The 23,982-nt window shown below is 42.2% G+C and overlaps 2 non-coding genes across 2 annotated transcripts; both read left to right on the top strand.

Moving 5' to 3' along the window:
- The first annotated feature begins 7,734 nt into the window (after positions 1-7,734).
- Positions 7,735-7,841, top strand: LOC120577242 (small nucleolar RNA R71). Its single transcript, XR_005643317.1, has one exon. It is a non-coding gene; the product is annotated as a small nucleolar RNA R71 (small nucleolar RNA).
- A 10,164-nt stretch (positions 7,842-18,005) lies between these two features.
- On the top strand, positions 18,006-18,077 carry TRNAN-GUU (transfer RNA asparagine (anticodon GUU)). Its single transcript has one exon. It is a non-coding gene; the product is annotated as a tRNA-Asn (tRNA).
- Positions 18,078-23,982: the final 5,905 nt, after the last annotated feature.

The raw sequence follows: 23,982 nt of genomic DNA, 5'->3' as shown, positions 1-23,982 counted from the left end.
TTACATGGTCGAGGCGCTACAGCAGCTTGGAATTGACGTCAGGCCCTTAATGAGGCCGACGTCTAGGAAACCATACCCTGATTGGATCGACCGAGTTCATCAGTTTCCAAGGGGGTATAAGGTGCCTGAGTTTGTTCTATTCTAGGAGAAGAAGTCGACTATTGAGCATATAGCTCGGTTCTCGGTCCAGTGTGGGGAAGCTAGGTCCAAGGACTACATCAAGTTGAGGCTCTTTGCCAATTCTCTTACTAAATCGGCCTTCCCTTGGTATATGAACATCCCTCCACACTCTATTAACCGATCTAGAAAGCAAGTTCCATCCATGAGCAATTCTATAAGACAGAACCTGACATTACAGTGGCCGATTTGGCAAGACTTAGTCAGCTCCAAGGCGAGTCGGTCAAAAAGTACATCGCGAGGTTTAGGAAGCTGAGGACTAGATGTTAGACCTCCTTGACCGAAAAGGAATGTGGTAGTTTGGCTCTGAGAGGTCTGAACTTAAATATGGGAGAGAAGTTTGAAGGGAAAGAATTCACCGATCTGTTTAACCTGGTCACTAGAGCCGCTAGTTATGAGCGGTTGCGGGAGGAAAAGAAAGAGAGAGGACTTCATCCAAGGGCACTTACTACAAGGATTCAAGTCTAGAAATAGCTGTGGAGTATGATTCGACCCCTGAATCTGAAGACGAAGAGGTGTGTGTGGCTGAACTTGTGCAAGGGAATCCCTATGAGTGCCCAACGTTAACCAAACCCAAGGAGAAGAGTGATCGGCCACAGAAATAACAAAATAAAGCCGAGGTTGAAAGGAAAAACCATTCGGGGATGAAGTTGGTTGCCCCCAAACTCACACAGCTAGGTTTCGAGAGGGCTCTATCGATCTCCGGAACAGGGGAAGAAAGGGGGGAAGGAATTTGATTCTTTACAGCCCTTTCCAGACCTTATATTATTTCCTTCGGTTGGGTTCGCTTTTTGGTTGGAAAGGCGGTAGTAGAGTTGCTAGAGGTCCTTCGCGTAATTCTACTCTTTGTTTTCCAGGCAGGGACGCCCATAGTTCCCTGCTCTAACTCCTCAGATTTCCCTTTGCTTTCTTTATTACTTATTGCACGTGCCCAGTCTCGACGTCACTTCCCAAACCTAAACCGCCTTTCCTAGATCTATGAAAGGTGAAACGTTGAAGGTCCACAACAGGTAACATAAATGAACAAGTTTATTTTGTATTCGAGCTGCTGAGGGCTGGAGCTCGTATGGATACATTACTTCATTGTTCTATAAGGCGTTACACTAAGTTCATACTCGGATAGGGTCGCGAAGTGCAAAGATCTGGTCTTTGACAACCGTCGCATTAGTTTCAATTAATATGTTATTACTATGGAGAGACTAAGCTCTATTTCAGAGATTGGACTCTCTTACTGTGATTAGCCCCCACTAGTAAGAAGCTGTTCCCGAGCCAGGTTCCCTGGATCCACGTGTTCCTAGTCGGGCCTAAATGGATGAATGAAGAAGGGGGCGGGCAACACTATAAAGAAAGAAGCCCGACCACACACACCTCTTTTTAGCCGACTAAAGCCGGATCCACTACACGGCTAGAATCAGAGAAAGATTGAGAAATAAATTAAGCAAGTCATATTATGCTTTAGTTCCATAAGAAAGCCTGCAAGCGGTCTAACCAGTGCTCAAGTAAAGAAGGAGTGAATTTATCTACTAAACTTTAAGAAGGTATCTAAGAAGCCTTTTATTTTCCCAGAGTCCCGTCCATGAGCTGCGGATAGGAGAGGTCTTTCTATCTACGACTCACTCTTGGTCTCGAAAAACAATTCAATTAATTTGACTTAGTTCACTCCGTCCGTAGACTCTATCGTCCCTGGAATGTGCAGACGTACAAGCACCGGTCTGGTACTCTTCGCGTGGCTCGGTAAGGGAGAACTTCCGGAATGCAAGGCATATCTAGCTTTCACTCAACTATATGATACTAGTTGGTATCAGCACATGAAGGCTATAGCAAAAACTCTTATTCGTCATCAACAGGATAGGACCAGAGCTTCTATTTACTCAAAAGCTCTTACTGTAAAAGAAAAGACTGGCACCGCTTGCTTATTCAAGACCGCCACTTCTATAACACCAACTGCGGATACCGTACCTTCATGTACAACTTTCTTCTTTCAAAACTCTTTCCTCCTAACGCTGGTAAGACGCTTTCTTATCCCGAACTATATGGCGTAGTGTATTCACTTAGACTCAATTGAAACTGAGCTTTTGTGGGCTGGGACTTTCCAGGCTTTCTTTCTAATGAAAGGGCCTAAGACTCAGGGGCGTGCGTGGGTCAGTTTAGTTTGGTCCTAGCTTATCGTTAGGGTACTAAAATAAAACGCTTGAAAGCCAATGGGAATAGGCTAGCCCGCACTTGAAATTAAAAGGCTTCTATAACAAGGGCATTACGGGATTGAGAGCAAGTGGTACGATAAGACCTGCAAGAAGGCCCCGAGCTACATATCTATAGCGGCTAAACATCACTGGAACGGGGCGGAGTCACTCGACTTAGAAGATGGGATTGAGCTCTACTTCTTATTCTGCAACTGTAATCAATTCTATTCTATTTAGCTTTTCATTCATGTCTATTGGCAGTTCATTCTCTCCTGGCTCTCCGGAATATTCATTCAACATGTTGCCCTAGGTAGAATGGGAAAGGACTCTGTGAACGGATCGCTCAGGAGATGGTGATAAAGTTTCTTTAGCAAGAAAAGGGAAGTGACCAAAGAAGCAAGACTAAGCGCAAAAACAGAGATCGAAAACCCAGGACCAAAGTGTTTTCGTGTTATTAGCGTCTAGGCCGAAAAACTCGTGGCTAAGGTCCATGCACACTAGTTCAACGCGCTCACGTAAAACACACGAACTTAACTAGCAAGATTAGGGTTTGGTTTTTAAGACGGCGCAGACTCAAGAAGAAGTTTGCTTCAAAGCTAGAAAGGCTTAATAAGTGCATCTCCATTACACTGAGCTTACACCTTCTAAATTTTTGATGGGATAAAACCGCAAGTGCACGGTCTTACCGGAGTAGTATAAAAGAGTATCGTTCCGACAGGGAGTTATGAATTCAATCAACTTTAGATAATGATTAGACTAAAGGTTTATAAGATAGAAAAGTTTGGGTTTTTGTAATTAAGAGCAAATAATAGAATAAAAGATAAAAGCCTTGGGGTTATTGGTTCATCCTAACGACAAGTGCTTCTCAAACCAAACTATTAAACTTATAACTTTATGTTAGACCTAATTTCTCAAGACAGTTTCTCTTTTGTTCCTCTAGCAACCAAGCCTATTTTGCTGACTTGATTACTATTAGATTTTGGTTCCTCTAACAACCAAGCCTATTTCGCTGACTTGATTGTTATTAGTTCCCTTGAAGATCGAAACTATATGTCTCAAAGATTGCAAAGCCTATTTCGCTGACTTTGCAATCCTTGTCTAAATTCACTTGTTCGAATATCAAAGCTCCACTTTCGTTTTATGAATTGATATTTGAGATGATGGATAAACAATTATCAAACCTTCCACTTTCGTTTCCACAGTTTGATAATGGTTGATCCATGTTAAAGCGGTGAATTTAGATAAGGAATTAGGGTTACATAAGATTAAGGTTTAAAGCTTGGTTTGATTAGGATTATGTCATTAGACTTATCCAACAATCCCAAGACAAGAGAAGTCTACTCACTGACGTTCATTGTAGACAAGGAGAAGAAGAGAGAAAGCATAAAAGTAAATAACAATAAAGTAAAATGAACTTTTATTAGAAAGACAATTGTCACATATTGTATTCCAAGAAAAGATGAATATTTGTGATGGCTAGCTACTCTATTTATAGTACACAATTGATTTAAAATCTAAGCAAGTATATTCCAAGAATATTCCTCAGTAGATTGTGCGCCAAAATAGAATAGCTTGGAGTCCAAGCAAAAGCAGCAAAAGGTCTCTGGAGGGTGGCACGGCCGTGCCAAGGCTAGCACGGGCCGTGCCAGGCTTCTGACTTGTGGGAGATATATTTTGTTTCCCAATCTTCGTATTTTCGTGTCCAATTTGCTCCAAATCCCTTTCTTTTGCTCCAAGACTCAATCCATCAAATATTCTTCCCTGAAATATAATAAATTGCAATTTAAAGTAAACTATCCTAAAAAGGAAATAATACTAATATAAAATTATATAAAATCTAAATAAAACTAAACTAAAAAGCATATTAAAATAGCATATAAATGACTCATCAAACTCCCCCACACTTGAATCTTTGCTTGTCCTCAAGCAAAAGGCATAAACATAGTAGCATCAATAGTTAATTCAAATGACAATTCAATTAAAGCACATGTCTCCTCAAGGGCTTAAATCCCAAATGTACACTAATCACAAACTCAAGCATTTCTTGTAATTTTTATTCAACCCAACGATCAAGTTTCAAGTGAGTGTGTGTGTGAAGTCCAACCCTTTTCTTGCTCCTGTATAAGATAGGCATTATGAGGAAACATGGTCTAATCCTAGCACTAAACCAACCAAGAAAGATTCCTTCTATAATTCATATAAGAGAGATGGGAGTATTTGAGAATCTTTGTTCTTTGCCATTTGCACATTTTAAGTTCTTTATTTAAGGAACAACATCTTCACGTAGGAGGTCGGAGGGCCTACCCCCTTCCCCAATCTAGATTCAATGGTATCCCTTAAAACATCATCTTCACGTAGGAAGTCGGAGGGCCTACCTCCTTCCCCAATCTAGATTCAATGATGCTTTTTAAAGTTTTTCCTTAAGATAACAATCATCTTCACGTAGGAAGTCGGAGGGCCTACCTCCTTCCCCAATCTAGATTCAATGATGAGATCTTGGAATTTATTTGGCTTTTTGGCTTTTTATTCACTCCCTTATACTAACTTATACTACTGGCACTTTGAGAATCTTTAAAGGTTAATGCACCACTAAGATTAAAACGCGTTTCCTTAAAATACCTATTCATACATTTACTCAAGGGAAGCAACTTTGTGTTTTTCTCATTGGAGAATTTTATTCACTTTAAAACAAGATGTGGGTATATCAAGAAGACTTAAAACACAAGAGTTTGCTTTCATGTACAAGAATCAACAAAATAAGAGGAGACAATGAAAATTTTTGTGTCATGATATTTTCAATAAAAATTAGCTACTTAACCATGCCTTTTACAATAAAACAAAACAAAAGAATAAAGTTCAAGGGAGTTTGGAAACACTACGACTACTGACACTTTATTAGGCTCCCCCCACACTTAGGAGAAGCATTGTCCTCAATGATTTAAAAGAAGAAGAAGAAAAAGAAGAAGATGATGAAGAAAGAAGAGAAGTAGAGTAAGAGTAGAGGAAGAGGAAAGCTCACAATTTTATTGAAGTCTAGAAGGTGGACCTTGGAGGTGAAGGTGTTGCATCATGTATCGGAACATTGGATTGTGTTATTCATTTATTTGATTGCCCCTTAGGACATCGTTTCTTAGCTCGATCATTTCAACACCTTGTCATTGTTGCTCGGTGAATATTCTTTGAACTTTGGTTTGCATCCATGCCCACCGTTCATCATTATAGTTTCCACCGGCTTTTTGTTCATGGTGCAAGTTTGCACCTACCTCCTCTTCATCACCACCATCGTCACCATCATTGTGTACCTGTGGGTTAGTGCCAACATAAACAAAGTTTTCTACCACCTCCGGATTAGTAATGTCCGAATTAGGTAGAATAATCAAGCAATTAGCATTATTGACTCTCCACTCATATAGGTAATTGCTAGAGGGGCCATGGATTCTAAAAAAAAAACATGGTAGTGAGGGTTTCTAAGTCTAGATAGTAGTTTCCCTCAATTCTATTTATCCCTTTGTTCACATTTACCGCCATTTTTTAACAATGAAAGTGATGATTACACTTACCACTATGTCATCTTTATATCCGGTTTCTTTTTAGTAATTGAAAAAGGATAATAAATCAAATAATAGCAAATGTTAACATGGTGGTTATAAAGCATAGCCCACAACAAAAATAGCTCAACATTCCTCATCATTCCTACCTCTTTTCTACCCCATATGGTGCAAGCAATAACCGTGTGAAGGTACCTAAGCACAGGGTTGTGAATTTATTCAACAGCCTAATCAAATGCTCATCTATTTCTAGTCTATCCAAAGCATTAACATCTGGGTACCTGCAAGGAGAGATAGTTCTAGAGATTAGAGAATTATACCTATTTCTTTGCTCGGAATCCTTGAATTGGATCCCATAATTGCGGGCTGTTGATTGCTTCTTGCTTGCACCTCTTCCGGAGGCTTCAATATCCTCACCTTTCGTTTTTGATGCCATTGACCTTAGCTTAATTTGGGTGTGGGTGGATGATTGTTGGTGAAGTTTGGAGAGAATTATAGATGTTATTTGATATGGATACGGGAAAAAAAATAAAAAATAATTTTTTTTTTTTTTTTTTTTTTTTTTTTTTTTTTTTTGCTGATGGGTTGGCACGGGCCGTGCCAACATTCTGGAAAAAGAGGGAAGATTTGTTTTTTTTTTTTTATTTTTGGTCAATGGCTTCAAATTTCTTTCTCTTTTTCACATCATAGTTGGACAAATACCTACAAAACAAAACAAAATAAAAGCAATAAAACTCATGGGTTGCCTCCCACTAAGCGCTCTTTTAGAGTCATTAGCTTGACGATTAGAAGGTTTCTCTACCCAATACCCAATCTTTCCCAAAGGGATAGTGACATCAACCTGAGATTCTCTCCCAAATCACACATAGTTTTTTCAATGGTTTCACTCTCAATCACACAAGGGGTGGAAAAACTCTCAATCACTATGAGGTTAGGCTTAACAAGCCTTTGTGGGACATGGATTGAGTTTATAAGGTGGTGAAACGATTGGCTTATCACTCTCTCCTATGACTTTCTCACCTTGTTGCTTTTCACTCTCTATCTCACCCTCAATTGTCTTAGTTTTCATAATGGGGTCCTCTAACTGCTTACCGTCCCTAAGTTGAATAGCATTTATAAGGCCTTTGGGGTTGGCTTCAGTTTGACTTTGAAAGACATCGGGGGTTTGAGAGGAAGTAGCTACTTTTTGGGCTACTTGAGAGATTTGAGTTTCTAGCATTCTAATGTGAGTAGCAATGGAGTCCACTTTAGATGTAAGCTTAACAAAAGAGTCATTCAAAGATTCAGTTTGATTTTTAAGTTCTTGAAATTGCTTGGATTGCTCCATAGCATGTTTTTCTAGTAAAATTTCCAAGCTGGATTTCTGAGAGACTCTTTCGTTGTTTGCACAAATGGGTGGTGTTGTTTGTTGTCCAAAGGTAGAAAATTTTTGCTTGGGACTGTTAGCAACACTACCTAGTTGGCATTCAACATCAGTATGGTCAAATATTCCACAAAATTCACAAGGTGGTGAGACAAGAGCAGGTGTGACGACACTTACAGTTAATTTATCAAATTTTTGAAGAAGTGTGTCCACCTTAGCAGATAGATGATCAAGGGTAGAAACCTGACACATACCTTCCTCTTTTTTAGAGGGTGAATGAGTACCTTCAGTGATAACTCTCTTACTTGTCCACTGATAGTGGTTGTATGCCATGTCCTCGATCAAATCATATGCTCCTGTGAAAGTTGTATTCATTAAAGCTCCACCTGCAGCTGCTTCAACATTCATTTTTGTGGAAAACAAAAGACCATTATAAAAAGTGTGGATAATAAGCCAATTCTCAAAACCATGATGGGGGCAAAGCCTAAGCATTTTTTTGAAACGCTCCCACGCATCGTAAAGAGATTCACCATCTTTTTGAGTGAATTGTATGATTTGACTTCTCAATTGAGCAGTTTTACTATGGGGAAAGAATTGGGAAAGAAATGCCTTCCTCATTTGGTTCCATGAAGTGATAGAACCAATTTGCAATGAATGAAACCAAGCACTAGCTCTATCCCTCAAAGAGAAAGGAAAGAGGTGCAGCCTTACGGCCTCTTGGTTTGCCTTCAAAGTTCCACTGAGTCTTAAAAAAATTGAAACATGAAAATTTGGATCCTCAGTGGGTGATCCGAAAAATTGATTTTGCTGCACCAGGTAAATAAGTGCAGGCTTTATTTCAAATTTAATATCCTCAACCGTTGGGTACACAATAGCATCGTACGGCTCATCTGAAGATGTGATTGCATACTCTTTGAGAGCACGTTTCTCAGCCATATCGTTATTACTGTGTGTTTCTTTGAGTCATCCCTGAAATCAAAGCGGTTAAAGATAGAAAATAAAAAATAAAACAAAATAAAAATATAATAAAATAAAATAAAATAAAATAAAATAAAATAAGGAGAAAGGGAGGGAGAGAGATTTTATATATAAATATATATATTTTTATTTTTTATATTTTTTATATTTTTTTATAGAGAGAGAGAGAGAGAGAGAGAGAGAGAGAGATAAATATATAAAATATTTTACAAATATATATATATATATAAAAAAATAAAAAGATAAGAAAAGGAAATAAAATATATTTTAAATATATATATATATATAAAAAAAATAAAAAGGTAAAAAAAAGGATATATATATATATATATTATTATTATAAATATATATATTTTTTTTTAGACTAACCACTATTGAAAAGTTAATCAAATTACCGTAACTCCCCGGCAGCGGCGCCAAAAACTTGATGGGATAAACCGCAAGTGCACGGTCTTACCGGAGTAGTATAAAAGAGTATCGTTCCGACAGGGAGTTATGAATTCAATCAACTTTAGATAATGATTAGACTAAAGGTTTATAAGATAGAAAAGTTTGGGTTTTTGTAATTAAGAGCAAATAAGAGAATAAAAGATAAAAGCCTTGGGGTTATTGGTTCATCCTAACGACAAGTCCTTCTCAAACCAAACTATTAAACTTATAACTTTATGTTAGACCTAATTTCTCAAGACAGTTTCTCTTTTGTTCCTCTAGCAACCAAGCCTATTTCGCTGACTTGATTACTATTAGATTTTGGTTCCTCTAACAACCAAGCCTATTTCGCTGACTTGATTGTTATTAGTTCCCTTGAAGATCGAAACTATATGTCTCAAAGATTGCAAAGCCTATTTCGCTGACTTTGCAATCCTTGTCTAAATTCACTTGTTCGAATATCAAAGCTCCACTTTCGTTTTATGAATTGATATTTGAGATGATGGATAAACAATTATCAAACCCTCCACTTTCGTTTCCACAGTTTGATAATGGTTGATCCATGTTAAAGCGGTGAATTTAGATAAGGAATTAGGGTTACATAAGATTAAGGTTTAAAGCTTGGTTTGATTAGGATTATGTCATTAGACTTATCCAACAATCCCAAGACAAGAGAAGTCTACTCACTGACGTTCATTGTAGACAAGGAGAAGAAGAGAGAAAGCATAAAAGTAAATAACAATAAAGTAAAATGAACTTTTATTAGAAAGACAATTGTCACATATTGTATTCCAAGAAAAGATGAATAATTGTGATGGCTAGCTACTCTATTTATAGTACACAATTGACTTAAAATCTAAGCAAGTATATTCCAAGAATATTCCTCAGTAGATTGTGCGCCAAAATAGAATAGCTTGGAGTCCAAGCAAAAGCAGCAAAAGGTCTCTGGAGGGTGGCACGGCCGTGCCAAGGCTAGCACGGGCCGTGCCAGGCTTCTGACTTGTGGGAGATATATTTTGTTTCCCAATCTTCGTATTTTCGTGTCCAATTTGCTCCAAATCCCTTTCTTTTGCTCCAAGACTCAATCCATCCAATATTCTTCCCTGAAATATAATAAATTGCAATTTAAAGTAAACTATCCTTAAAAGGAAATAATACTAATATAAAATTATATAAAATCTAAATAAAACTAAACTAAAAAGCATATTAAAATAGCATATAAATGACTCATCAATTTTCAGCACATTTTTACGAACATTATTATTTATTATATTTTCATAAGTAGTCAAGATTTACAACTGGGGCTTTTCCCATACCATACATGCAAACATAAAAAAGAAAACCAAACAAAGATAGTTAGCATAGATAGGAGTCTATCTCCAGTAAGCATCCGGAGTAGATCTCAACTAAAAAAGACAAAGAACACCATACATTAAAACACACTACTTTGCGTCTACAGACACTTATTTTAATCTTCTAGAAAGACTCGACGGACCCTTTATGAAGCTTACGCACACATAGACAAACCAGCCACACAACTAAACACAACATTACAAAGTAAACTAATAACATATTAGAACAAAAGAAATATAACAACATGAAACATAACAAATAAAGCCATGCATTAAAACACACTACTTTGCGACAACGGACTACTTATTTTAATCTTCTAGAAAGAGTCGACGGACTCTTCTATTCTAGTTACCCCCGTTGTTTCCATTTCCCCTGCGGTTGCTTATGGCCCCCTCCACAAGGAGAGATTGCTGTTCTTGAAGGAGGGCCTCTTTCCGGTCTTTAAGAGCTCGGATGCGGTCCCGTATCCTTTGCATCACTCTTCCTACGATCGGATCGAGAGCTGGCGATGCTCCCATACAGACCGAGCATCTCTGTTGGAGCTTTTCGGTTCCCGGATCTGTTGAATTTCAGCAAGTCTTCCAACGATATCCATGGCTAAAGCTCTTTCTTACCGACTTTAAAGTCCCGTTCCTTTGCTTGCCAATAGAGACTGAAAAGCTTATATTTATAGCGTTAGAGTTACTTCAATTGTAAAATCTTGTCTTGGTTCCAACAAGGATCATTTAACCCGCTTTCAAATAGAACAATGCACTATTTAGTGCGCTGAATAATTCTCCCGTACGGATTGAGTACGAAAGGCCCACCCCAAAGAGCGAATAATCCTTTCTTTTTCGCGGGTATCGCCACGCGGCTTAATCCCGATCACTCCCTCAGGAATAGGAGGCAATAATAGAACGCACATCAGAGAAGAGAGTACTCCCTTTATAAATAAACAAGGCCCTCCGCGTCCTTTCTTAATAGATGGAGCAATCCTCACTCGACAGCTCGAAAGCGGATCAGTACAAACCCACGTGATCCGTATTCGCTTACGTACCAGGCGTGCTTCGTCGTACCCTGACTACTCCTCTTTCACTGGCTTCTACTTGTCTTTTACTGGCTTATTTGCCAATCGTCACTCGACAGCAGCTCCGTCCTAGCGTAGGCTAAAGAAGTAAAGCCTCTGCCTCTATCGCTTGATTGAAAGGATCAGACACTTTCCCCTACTTTTGACAGCAGAACGAATTATATTATTAATATAAGTAAGGTAAACTTGCTTTTGCCGATTGCACTCGGATAGCGGCCTGGGCCGTCCTGGAATGGGATAAAAATAAATTAGATGGACTGGACTTCGATGGGCTTTGTTTGGAAAGCCAGGAAAAGGTGGCATTTCCGGGCCAGGGCTGAAAATGGATCTGAATGCTAACATTGGGCTAACCTTCACTCCAATAGAATGGGGAAACGAGCAGAAGCATATTTTGTCTGCCATCCCTCAGGGCAAATCCGTGTTCATCACAGGCTCTGCTGGGACTGGTAAAACCCTATTGCTTGAGGAAAAAAATTACTGAAAAAAATTACCAATATGTGGTTTTGTCATACAAAAAGATCCAATTTGTTTGGACTCGTTAGGTTTGGCCCATTACCTTGAGTGAGGCCGAACGTGTACACCTTTTGTTATGAAGATGTGATCTTATCCACCGATGGGTCTTGTTCTAAGCCCAACCCTCTCGTCTTAGGGTAGGATATCCAGAAACCTTAAATCACGGGAACTTCCCCTTTTTGGTAGACAGCCTATGTTGGGCTGACTAAGCCCACTATCCTACCTAATAGGGTCCCATCTTGTGTCGGGTTAAGGGCGCTTAGTGGAACCCAATTTCTTCACTTGTAGTCTAGGGCTTTGCTTGGCATTGGGCTTCGATATAGCTTGCTTTCCAGGTTTTGGATTAAACCTCTGCTCTCCTAATTCAGTCTATAGGCTTAGAATTTAGCCCAGAAAGAAACCTTTCTTAGCATCCAATTGCTCGACTCGATGGGTACTTCTAGTGGTTTGCCGGAGAAGCTCTTGTATTTCTTTAAGGAGTTGGTTAGTGGCATAGACACCTCTTAACTCTAAATCGAATATTCAAGAGACTAAAAAGATCGGGAATGCACATATAAAAGGAGAGGAACTTCACTCGCAAAAAAGAAAAAGATAAACGATAGACAGAAAGAGAAGGAATAGCGGTAGTCTTCCGGTGGAATAGATTTATAGTAAGTGTCTTCTTCCCTTCTCTTCTAGTAAAGGCGCGCCGTCAGGTCTCTCTTCTTGGGATATCTTGATCACCAGAAAGGATAGAGATCTTAAGTAGACATGCTTTAGGCATCGATCATCTTCCTAACTACACGTTACTCCCCCTCCACGGAGGGTGGAAAAAATTAGGAAGTGTCCCTTAGAGAAAGAGAGTCCGCTCTCTCATTGTCTGATTGCATCGTAGAGCGTCTGCACCAATTGCTTGGTTGCAGTAGCAGCCCCCTTTCTCCTTCTTTCATATGAAAAATAAGAAAGATTTTAAATATAGTAAGTGTAAGAGCTACTTCAATCTTTATTCGCTAAAAAAGAGAAGCTGGGTTCCGATAAGAGTAGTTTAATCTGGATTGGGTTAGTGTTAAGTGTACCTATGCTTCTTTCGATCTGCTTTCTAGTTATGAATAAGACTCGTCTTCAAGTTCAAGTTAATATCATATCATAGATAAAGATCAGAAGTGAAGAAAGACAGAACCCCGATAACTAGCACTAGGATCCCTACTTGAAGTTAATTCTGGATCTTACTCCCGATAACGAAGATCATAATCTCTATTACGAGCATCCGTAACTGCATAGCATCAGAATCTCACTATCGATCTGTAGTTGGCCAGCAGCATAGGCTAGGCACCATAGAACATGCCACAGTGCATGCCATAGCGATGATGACCACCATAGTAGTGGATAGGCATATTAGTGTTAGCCACCTTTTTCAAAATAATTTCCAAGTCTTCCTACTCGTTGACCAATTCCTGTTGCTTCAGCTCCCGTTCCTTCACGAGCATCTACACCCGCTCTGGTTCTTCCTGTTGTTTGCTTCCTGCTTGTATCATTCAACCTGTGTAAACCACTGTTTAAAGTAAAGAAAGGGGTACCACTTTCATAAGCCACTGTCAACCACTGTAATAAGAGCTAAAGGACTATGAACCTTAAGATTGCACGAACAATGGATCGAGTAAATAGGAATCGGGGAGGAATCGAACCTCCCGGCCGGCTAGCCCGCGTTCCAACCGATCCGCCTCCATCCTCCACTCCGTCCTTCGTTCTCCCTTAGAATCAATAGGAATACTTTCTGTCTTTTCACCGCTCCGTGGGTAGTCCTATGCATAGTCCACTAGAAGTGATTAAGGGTCTGCCCAGTTAGAGTTTAGTTATTTAAAAAAATATTATTTTTTTATATAAGCCAAAAGGAACTCTTTTTATCTTCCAGTTCCCGGGTGGCCCACTTTCTTACTTGTCGCAACCGTCTCTCAATTGCTAAATCATCAAGGAAGTTCTCAAGGATTAGAGCGATGTCCTTTTTTTTTCTTTTTTTGAAAGACGTTTTCTTTCCTCCGACCGATGACTCGCTTGTTCAGTACTGCTAACTATTATAGGAGGATGCCGTCCCCTCGGGACTACCTGTAGTTTCGGTTGTTGAATCTCGTGCAAGTTAGGTTGTGCTTGTATTGGCTGCAAGCGGAACGTAGGCGCTTTAGGTAGGTGTGTGTTGACCATGCACTCTCGCGTCATGTAATGTCGTATGATAGGATAGAGGTGGTGTGGTGATTGACCTCAATGCTAATGGTTATCCCCAAGGTTCAACGAATGAATGAAGCTATGATCGTACCCGGATAGAAATGACGGTCTTCCTCTGATGTCTCCAAGCCGGCCATAATAGAATAGATAGGCAAAGCAGCCAATAGCAGTCTGTTTTAGCCTATCGATAGATAGTAGGTTGCTTCCAAGCTCAAACCATTTGAAACTGAATTGCTACTGTATTCTTGTTATTGATAGAGTGGTATTATCCGCCCCTGTCAAATAAAGTAGAGGGAGAGAAGGAAAAAGAGCAAAGGATTTACAAGTCTAATGGGAGAGGAATGGCTGACACGTTGACTGCCTTCGAGAAAAATAGAACCCAAGCGGTCTAAGCCCCGGGACGGACCCCAACCGAAAGAAAGGCGCTAGACGGACTAACGGCAAGCGAGATAAAGAAAGCAGCTGGCCCTATGTGTAAAACCTTGCCGCGGGAGAGTCTTTCTCCAATGAGAATAAAGCAAGTTTTTGGGCAAGACAAGAAAGGAACTCGCCCTTTGACACCACACCAAGGGATAAGAGCTGATTGCTGGCGATGACTTGGTGAAAGGAATCTATGAGAGAAGGTTCTCAAACCGGGTTCCGACCGAATAGAGCGCGGAGCCAACGAGTCTTTAAGTAAGTGGGCGTTAAGCGTAACGAGTCTAAGGGCGGGATAAAGCTTGAAAGGAATGGACGGGCGTAGGCTTAATAGTGAACGCAGACCCCCCTGCTTATAGATATGAGATCAATGACTTAAAAGACAGATGCCGAGATAAACTGTTAGACTTCTTTATTGCGTTGCGAAGAGAGATCGAAGACGAAGATTTTCTGACGCAGTGCGGGCACTGGATGGAATAGACAGAAAATATAACAACCCACCGGAAGGGCATACCTCAGGAGCACCAATCTCCCCCGGCAAACATCTATCTGCACGAAGCCGACCGGAAGAAATATGAAAAAAATAAAAAGATGCTTTGGGAGTGTGAGATACGCAAACGGGGAGTACGCAGCCGAACAACCGCAGGGGCTTCCAGCAGTGATAGCTGAACTAACCAGATGGGCCGCCCAAAACATGGAGCTGACATTTAAATAAATCGGAAATCAACGTCGGATCCCGGCTATCCGAAAAACGCAAACTGAAGCGGGGGATCACAAAAAAATGCAACACAAAAGGGGCGAACCAAGCGCTTGCGCGAAGGAAGAAGCGAATCAACCAGAATGGAGACAGGGAGGAGAGGCGAAAGAGATATTTTCGAGCCTGCAAAAAAGCAACAACGGCTGAAAAGCCGTTGCGCGCTAGCTTGTAATTTAGGGGGTAGGGATGCCCCTTTCTAAAACTTATATTTAATATAAGGAAGAATAAGGCCCTTTTTTGTTTGGAGTTTTCCCCAACCTATACCTAAGGGCTTCCGTTTTTCAGCAGCATCGCACTGCCGCATAAACAATGGATCCGCTGGGCTGGATGGGCTTCTCTGGAAAGGAATAAGGAATAGTGAAAAGCCATGTCACTTGGAACGGAACTGGTTGCTTATTTACTTTTTTTTAGTAATACCACTTTGCTTTGGTAAGCAAAATTTAATTATATTATTCTTAGGCATGGTAGCTTACAAGACAAAAGCTAGCTTCTAGATGTTCTTTGCCTGAACATATGGAGGAAGCAACCTTCTGGCCTCTGTACCAGTAGTGGAGTGGCTTGCTACTTTAAATCAGAAAAGGAAAATGGAGCAAGGCAAGGGAGAAAGAAGTTGTCCCCTCTTCTCTGGTAACCCGCCGCCGGTCATATAGAGTGCTCCGCCCGCCACCGCATATGTAGAAAGGGGGCGGGGAAGGAAGAAAAACCGTTTGACTTTGGCACACGAGGTGGCGGGTTTGGCTGGGTAACATAATGGAAATGTATCGGACTGCAAATCCTGGAATGACGGTTCGACCCCGTCCTTGGCCTCGGGGAGTGGCGAGCAGCACGGAACTTTCATTAATCAAATGGCATAAAGAAAGGGGGGGCTTTCCTTTGTTAGAAATCCACAGACAACATTATGGAACTTCCAAACCAAAGAAATGCAACATGAGAAGTTTTACGTTACGCTTCAATAGAATGAATTCGGTAAGGGTAGAATACGCCCCATGGTCGATCGAAGGTCCTGTGCCACTTGAACTCAAATCTATCTTACCTTCCATCCATCTTTGTCCAGCCAGCCTGCTCATAAATGTTAGACCAACCGGGCTGACACAACCGAATTGGTTGAGGAAAAGGAAACCCCAGCGACCAAGCACTCCCGCCTCCAACAAAAAGCGGAGACCGAACAAACGCCAGGTTGTCGAAGACACGTCTGAAGAGGAGGCGCCCTCTAAGTTGACCACCCTACCCACTAATGGACTATGAGGGGGGGCAGGCGAACGGGAACCGACCGAGAACCCGAACCGCTTGACTGACCCCTTCATACATACTCGATTCATTAGGGTCGGGGATGGATTAAACAAAAAAAAGTGCAAAAAATCGCGCAAGCGAAGCCGGGAAACGGACCGCAGCGCAACGACTAGGACTCGTGTCGGAGGAGTTTTGAGCGTGAGCTACCACTCATGCAGCGGCAAGGACCCGCAACTCTCGAAGGGGCCACCAACCGCCCGAATCACTTTAGTGTAGGAAAGCCTCCCTTTACTCAATGGATAGCGCTTATCCTCTTTCAATCAAAAAAATGATAAATGGAGGAGAAAGAAAGAGGTCTTTCTTGAAGAGGCTTTGCACCTAGGACTAATAAAGATCCAGAAGAATGGGTCTAGGCTTTCGAAAAGATGAAGGGTAAAGATATTTTATCTTTTGAACAACCAACCTGACATAAGGATTATAGCTCGCCCAGTTAGAGCAGATGGAGATTCTCGGACGGGGAAAAGCGGCACTCGACATCTATTCTATTAAACAACACCAAGAACAAAGCCATACCATGCCCTCGGGATAAACTAGTGATGATTGCCATGAATGCAGCCCTCGAGGACGTGTACAAGAAGGTCTTTGCCGATTCCTATCAACATGGTGCACCTCTAAGTAGAGGGGCGTGAAAACGCCGTGGAGACTTTGACCGAATGAATAGGTATCAATTGATAGACATTTTGATTGAGGAAGATAATCCAGGATGAACGCTTTTTTCGTTCGCTATGTGCTGACTGGATGCTCGCGTGATCGATCGATGGACGGGGGAATTGCATGAATGACGAGACCGGCCTAACCGAAAGTCAAGGCTCTTCCCTCTCTTGATGGCGAATCTTGATTGACTGACAGACGGAACCGATTCGGAGAAACAAGAAGCATGGCATGAGATACGCGGCGGCTAAATTTCCGATAGCGAATTACTTGACTCGATGGATGGATGGAGGGAGGGCCCTCCAACTCAAGCACGAAATCAATGTTGAGTCAACAATCATCGAGACCAGCACCTTTTATATATAGGTTGGGGAAAAGCCCCTTGTATAGGGTTCCGTTCCAAACCAGCGCTTCTTTTAATATCCCAACCATAAAGAAAGTAGGGGCTTCAAAGCTTGACTAACAAGCGAGAAAGTTTACTTTGAGAAAGTTCGTCCCTCTCCAAGAGGATGCGCGAACCTCCAAGGCTTTCTCTGATAGGGGGTTGCGGGTCGAGCGTCTTCAAACCTTAGCCTATCTATACTATAGTAAGGGGCCTTTTCTTGCTCGTTAGCGCTGTTTTTTGATTGCAGGGCGCTAGCTTACTAAAATGTCAATAATATAGGGCTTTTTTCTTTCATCTTTCAGCTTGATCGGAATCTATTCTATGATTGAATAGCAGAAGTGCTACTTAGTAGTATAAACTCGGAGAGACTGACAGAGAGGCAATCATACCTGCTAACTCCTAGGATGATAAGTAGGTCCCTTGTTTTTGGCAGGAATAGTTCAATTGTAGCCCCTCGGGAGAGTGAGTCTACTTAGCGAACTGGCAGGACGCGGAGATCGATTGATCAATATGAATCTCGAGAGTGGATGGTTGACCGCCTCCCCCTTGTCCTGGAGGCTCTCCGGCCGAGGAGGGGCTTGCTATCGTAACCTTTTCTCCCGGTGTATGTGAAAAAGAGTGACGAACCTTTTTTTGTTCGGTCATAGGTTGGTGTCCAAAGAACGAGAGTCGACTTCCTTAACTTAAGTCCGTTCTTCCTTAGTAGCTCAGTGGTAGAGCGGTCGGCTGTTAACCGATTGGTCGTAGGTTCAAATCCTACTTGGGGAGAATTTTGAGTTATCGCTTTTCTGACCTAGCGACCCCTGTCCCTCCCTTGAGTTTCTAAACTAGCAGAATCGTGGGACATCAAAAGTGGGAAGTTTATTGTGTTTTTTTTTTATATTTCTTACTCCCTTTTTTAGTTTAGGAACATGGCTCGTTCATTCATTCACTTGCTCATGAACTCGCAGCTTCGCTAGAAGCGACTAGGGGGGAGCTGTCGTAGAAGCTTTGCCCTTTGTACAGAGATTGTTATGAACTGACTAAATGACTAGCGGAACACTAGCTAAGCTAAAAAAAAGTATTAGTTCCCAAAATCAATAAGCTTTATTTCGGGTTTTTTTCCCTCCTTCTTAGAACCGGGGCCTGGGCACGGGAAGGGGAGAGTGGTCGAGTGGTCAAAAGCGACAGACTGTAAACCTGTTGAAGTTTTTCTACGTAGGTTCGAATCCTGCCTCTCCCAGTTGTTTGTTGTAGACTTCATAGAAGAGAAAGGAGGCATTCGCCAGCGCAGGAAGGCCCACCGAGCGAAGCTCTTTCTTTTTTGCCGTGCCGTGAAGTGAAATTTTATCGTATGTTAGTTAGAGAGGTTGGTGAACTACTATGATCTATAGATTCCCCGGAGATATAAAATCCCAACGAGAATAGAAGCGACTCGCTTCCGTTGTAGTCGTCGTAGTCTTTTAGCGGCCTTCCTACACGCACGCGCCCGCCAGAATGCCTCCTTGGTTCTGGACGAAGCCAAGCCGATACATACGATAGGCGAAGGAAAGACCCCCATTTCATAGCGCCTGGGGAACGCTAGTTTGATCGAGGATTGGAGAGGAGAGGTGGAAGAAAAGGCTCGGGATGGATTTAGGAGTCTTTGTGCGAGCCATATGCGGTGAGAGTCGCACGTACGGTAACGAGGGGGTTTGCGTCTATACGTGTAGTGTGGTGGTTGGGCCTACCCACCCTATTTGTTCAATGATCTATGGGTCTACTGGAGCTACCCACTTTGATCAATTAGCCGAGATTTTGACCGGATATGAAATCACTGGTGCTCGATCTAGTGGTATTTTTATGGGGATTCTATCTATCGCTGTAGGATCCCTATTCAAGATCACTGCAGTTCCTTTTCGGGCGGCTGTAGAACGGACGGCGCCTATAGGTGGTAGGGTAGGGTGGGTGGTACCGCTCAGATTGCGGCCAATCTTCCTAACCGCGCGCGGGCCGGGCTTAGAGTGCGTGAAACTCTATCTCGTAAGGGCGTTGAGACCATAGCATGTTAAACGAAAGCGCCGCTTTCTTTGTAGTGTTTTCACACAGCTGCCCGCCTAGAAGAGCCACTCGCTCTGTAGTGTTGTCACACAAGATAAGCACGCCGCCCGCCAGCTGGCCGGGCGAATCGAAGTTATCTTCCGGTCAACTGTCCACCTAGTCTAGTGCAAAAAACACAGTTGAATCACGCAACGCACGCTGCTGGTGTGCTTCCTGCCCGCGAGGAAAGAAGAGCGACAAGGTTTTTTTTTCAGATTTGACTGTTTGCAGCATGGGAGCGGATTACCCAAAAATTCCCTGGGATCAATGAAAAAAAAGATATCTCGGTAACGAAAACAATAGGGGGCTGTATTGGCGAGATCCAACGGTGAACAGCTGTCCAAAAAAAAAACCGCCTGGAAGTCCGAGGACCTTTAGTACCGTACCCTACCCCCGAACCAGCATCCTTTGCGGCAAGCAAGACCGCCCTTGTCCTTTCTCCATTCCGCCTCCTTCTTAGCTTTGTTCCAATATAGTCTAAGGCAAAGCTAAAGTGGGTTCGTATGCCTACTTTACCTACTTGACGAAAGGGAACGAACTGAGTTTCGTTTCCGGGTTTATGGATTGGATTCAGTCAGCGTCACGACATAATAAAACAAAAAAAAGGAAGGAGTGACGCTTTGGTTACTGGCAAACGCTTCCTAAGGCGACCCTCTGGAGTTTCCTAGATTGAAGTAGCCTTTCTTTCGTCGCCCTACCAAACGAAAGAAGTCACTATCAAAAAGCTCGCCCTACTGAAGTACCAAAGGTGCGCTCCGCCCGGTGACTCAGAAAGAAATGGGTTTGCGCTTTGAAGTGATGAGGTCGCAAAGAGGGTAGTAGGGCTCCTATTGACTAAAGGTTGGTTCTTCGGTTTCCTTTAGAATGAAAGTAGCTATGAAACCCCTACTACTTATACTGACTTTGTTTGATTAAAAAGGCGAACCCCAACTAGTTGTATGGGGTGGGGTGCTTGTGGTAAGCTGCCTTGGATATGAGTCTGAGGAATTCCTAAAAAAAGGCAAAGTCCGGTATTTGACGAAGATCTTTCTATCAATAGATAGGATTTAGTATTCGATATAGGGGATAGGATCCATCTTCTCTCTCTCTTACTTAGTTAGGTTTTTTTTTTTTTTTTTTTAAGTGCAACACAGGAAAGCGCCCTCTTTTTGTCATCCCTGTAGCTTTCCAGATTATGTATTGAACGTATGGCGTAGCTAGGATCTTAAAATCATGTTTGAGCCTAGCCTATCCTATGATTAAACCAACCCCCCCCATTTGAATAAGGCTGGAAAGAATGCCCGCCAAGTTCAGATAAGGGAATGCTTCCCCCAACCATTAAAGGAAAGGCTCGACAAAGGGAGGGAGATGCGGCGGGGGAAGGAAAACGCTTTCGGAGATCGATATTTTTTTATTTATTTATCATCGAAAACGAAGAAGGCCGAGAATGGCCTACGGTGCGTGTTATCTGAAGGGAACACGCTTTTTCGACTGCGGTGGTATGATTTGGGGCCCTCTCCGCATTCCGCCCGCAGGCCTCTTGGGATAGCAGCCTTCGTTGCCTGCCCTTTATATCTCGGCCCGGGAAAGCGCTGGCAACAACAGAAAGGAAGGGGTCCATGTAGTGCGTCCGCCCCCTTCTTAGTCGATGGGGAAGCAGGTTCGGCATCTACTAAAAAAGAGAGAATCCACTTGAGATAACCACACCTCTGCTAGGCAGCGTGTGGAATGGCCAAGAGCGGTTGCCTTTGAGGCTAATTCGAAGAAGAAGATTCCGGAATAGTCCAACCGGGTAAACCAATTATTATCCTTCTTCTCGTCCATCTTAGCAGAGACGAAAGGGAATCGGTCAGGAATAGCCTTTAAGGATTCTAGCTCCTCTAGACCATACCTGTTTAGCCGATGTCTTAAATATAAATAAGACTGGTAGAAATTTTAGGAAAAATAGCATTTAGAAGCCATGACATGACCAGCTGATTTGTGGCACTCCAGTCAGCCATCTTGGTCTCACTCATATTGGGGATCAGAGAAAGAAAGCGGGCTGACCTCAAAAAGAAAAAGAGGTTCCTGCCGCTTTCCTACAATGAACAGACGAACCGAGCGAGCCCAATGCAAAGAACTCCAGTGAGGAGATCTGGTTACCTTTTTTTCTAATATGTAATACGAGGAGGTAATTTGTTGATACCGAGAATGATAGAAGAAGCTTCAAAACCCCTGCTTGAGAATCCGGTCTTTGAGAAGGAGCTACATGTGTTCTTGTTCGAGAATCTGCATCCCGTCGAATCAGCTGTGAGGGTGAAAAGGGCTTACGACGAATAGGCTCTTTGATGGGGCATTACTGGGTCACTATAAATATCATACATAAGAGAAGAAAAAGGGTAAGTAAAAGAAAGGCATTGCGTCCTTCTCTTTTCCAGTACAAGAGTTCCTATTTTGTGCCCGAGACGAAGGATGGATTGATTGCCCGACTATCGGCAAGAGTTGACTGACTTCCAGGAACTCCTGCAACGTTTTTGGTTTCTTTCTTAGTTTTTAATATATCTTTGGTCACTTTCTTTGTGCAAGTAATCTTATTTTGCTTCGAGCACAGGGCTTCACAAGTCAAGTAACGGATCCCATTACTGTAGGGCTTCCCGCCTGCTCCAATAGAGCTCTTCCCGCCTTCCAGATAAAACCTAGTGAAAACTTGTTTTATAGGTTGGTTTGAATGGGGGGTTGCTCCTATCTTGACTCGATGCTTGGTCACTAGCAGACTTGTCCCTCCGCGGATTCGTAGACCCACTAAAGTCAAGGTAGGTCAAAGAAAGGACTATCTCCGGTGGATCTTCTAACTTCAGTCTGTGGTCGTAGAGAAGGAAAATAGCCTCATTTCGGGGCTGGAGAGGTCGGAGAAGCCTCTGATTGACATAGTTTCCTATGGCAAACACCCTCCTCTTGCCCGCACCAGACTCAACTGAATGCGAGAACCCGCCAGGATAGCAAAATAAGTCACCAGTACTGTCAAACTCCATCAGAATACTTTATGGAATTGTAACAGAACTATTGGCTGATATATTGGATAGCCAATCATTCCATTCATCACGAGGTGGTAATGGATGACCATAAAAAAGGCTGCTGATCCTTTCGATGTAAGCTTCTGCGTCATTCCTAATGCTAATGCAGGGTTAACAGACATCGATAAACGGAGCATAGCGAACCAGAGTCACTGTGATGTAAAATTGGCAAATATGCCTCTTTCACGGCGAGACTGACCAGGTCGCTTACGATCCGTTGGCAGAGCCTTCCAAGTCGGTTCCCACGAGATTCCCTGGTAAAGGGGGCGTGAGAGGGCTTGATATAGGTACCGATTGGCTAGTTTACGTATTAACCCCAATCTCTGACTTCTGAAAATTTGTGAACGTCAGACATAGGATCAGTTATGCTAGCAAACAAAGACGGAGAAATCCGTTTTGCTAACTTAATCGCTCTAGATAAACTAAAGAACGATAAGTAGAGTTTAACTAGCATATCAGCTTTCTCATCCCTTTTATATATAGATTTGTTGTCTATGAAAGGATGGTATGATCCTAAGGTAACCTGATCTAGTGAGTGATACGTGTACATATAGTTTAGTATGAATATCATATGAGGTAATCCCACCGTACGCCTGTTGAAGTGTTACTGCGCACTGCTTCAGATATAAAGCAGTAAACAGAGCGCCGCGCCTGACCGGCGATTCAAACTACCTGCTTGGCAAAGAGGTATGCTCCGATACAGAGCTCCTTGGTTAGGTTAGACCATCAGTGACTACTAAAATAAACTTATTACACATTGACTTTAGTAGCCGAAGATCTTTCACCATTGGATGAGTCTAACTATAGATATCCTATAAAAAAAGTTTTCCAGATGGAAGCCTATTATCTAAATAGATAAGCTTCCTACGCTGGTTTGGTTACCTGCATGAGGCCGCTTGATATCATATCTTACCCCACCCGGGTGGCTTCCTGGTCACCCCCAGTTGCTCCATTCTGGATCCCTGAGTGATAGAATAGCTATAAGCTAGCCCACCTCACCTTGATGAGTTTCACTAAGAAACCGGGGGGTGCCTATTTGACTAACATAGGGCTCTGCCTTACCAAGCAGAGTGAGGTTAGAAACTCAAATTTTGTGATAGGACTGACCTGACCCTGGTGAGAACCAGCCTATCACGCCACCGAGGTTCCGCCTCGTTGGCCTTAGTCTTGCGATCTAAGGGTGAAGGAGTCATCCAGCCACCGGGATTGGTTACCCGGTTTACGCCTATCCGTATCTACATCTACGTCCTGATTGAGTTACATAGAAACTAAGAGAACATGAAAGCAAGAGATCCAACAGGAATATTATTTAATTATATTTAGAAATAATATAGTTCAAAATCCCCCGAACCTCTGATCCGATAGCAGCTATAATATGCATCTACGACTAGCTACAGGAACTAGATGAAAACTTCTACAAAAGGGTATCGAAGAATGCATTCTGACATCGAGTCCTCAATCAATGTAGATGATTCAACAAGGTAGACCGAAGCAACTCGTCGATCAGCTATCACCACATCGTTGCCGAGAATGGCATAGCGATCAAACTAGTGCTAGTGACTGTCTACGGCTACGGCTTATGC

Source organism: Medicago truncatula, chromosome 7 (genome assembly GCF_003473485.1).
Source record: "Medicago truncatula cultivar Jemalong A17 chromosome 7, MtrunA17r5.0-ANR, whole genome shotgun sequence".
NCBI lineage: Eukaryota > Viridiplantae > Streptophyta > Magnoliopsida > Fabales > Fabaceae > Medicago > Medicago truncatula.
This window is presented reverse-complemented; position numbering and strand designations above follow the sequence as displayed.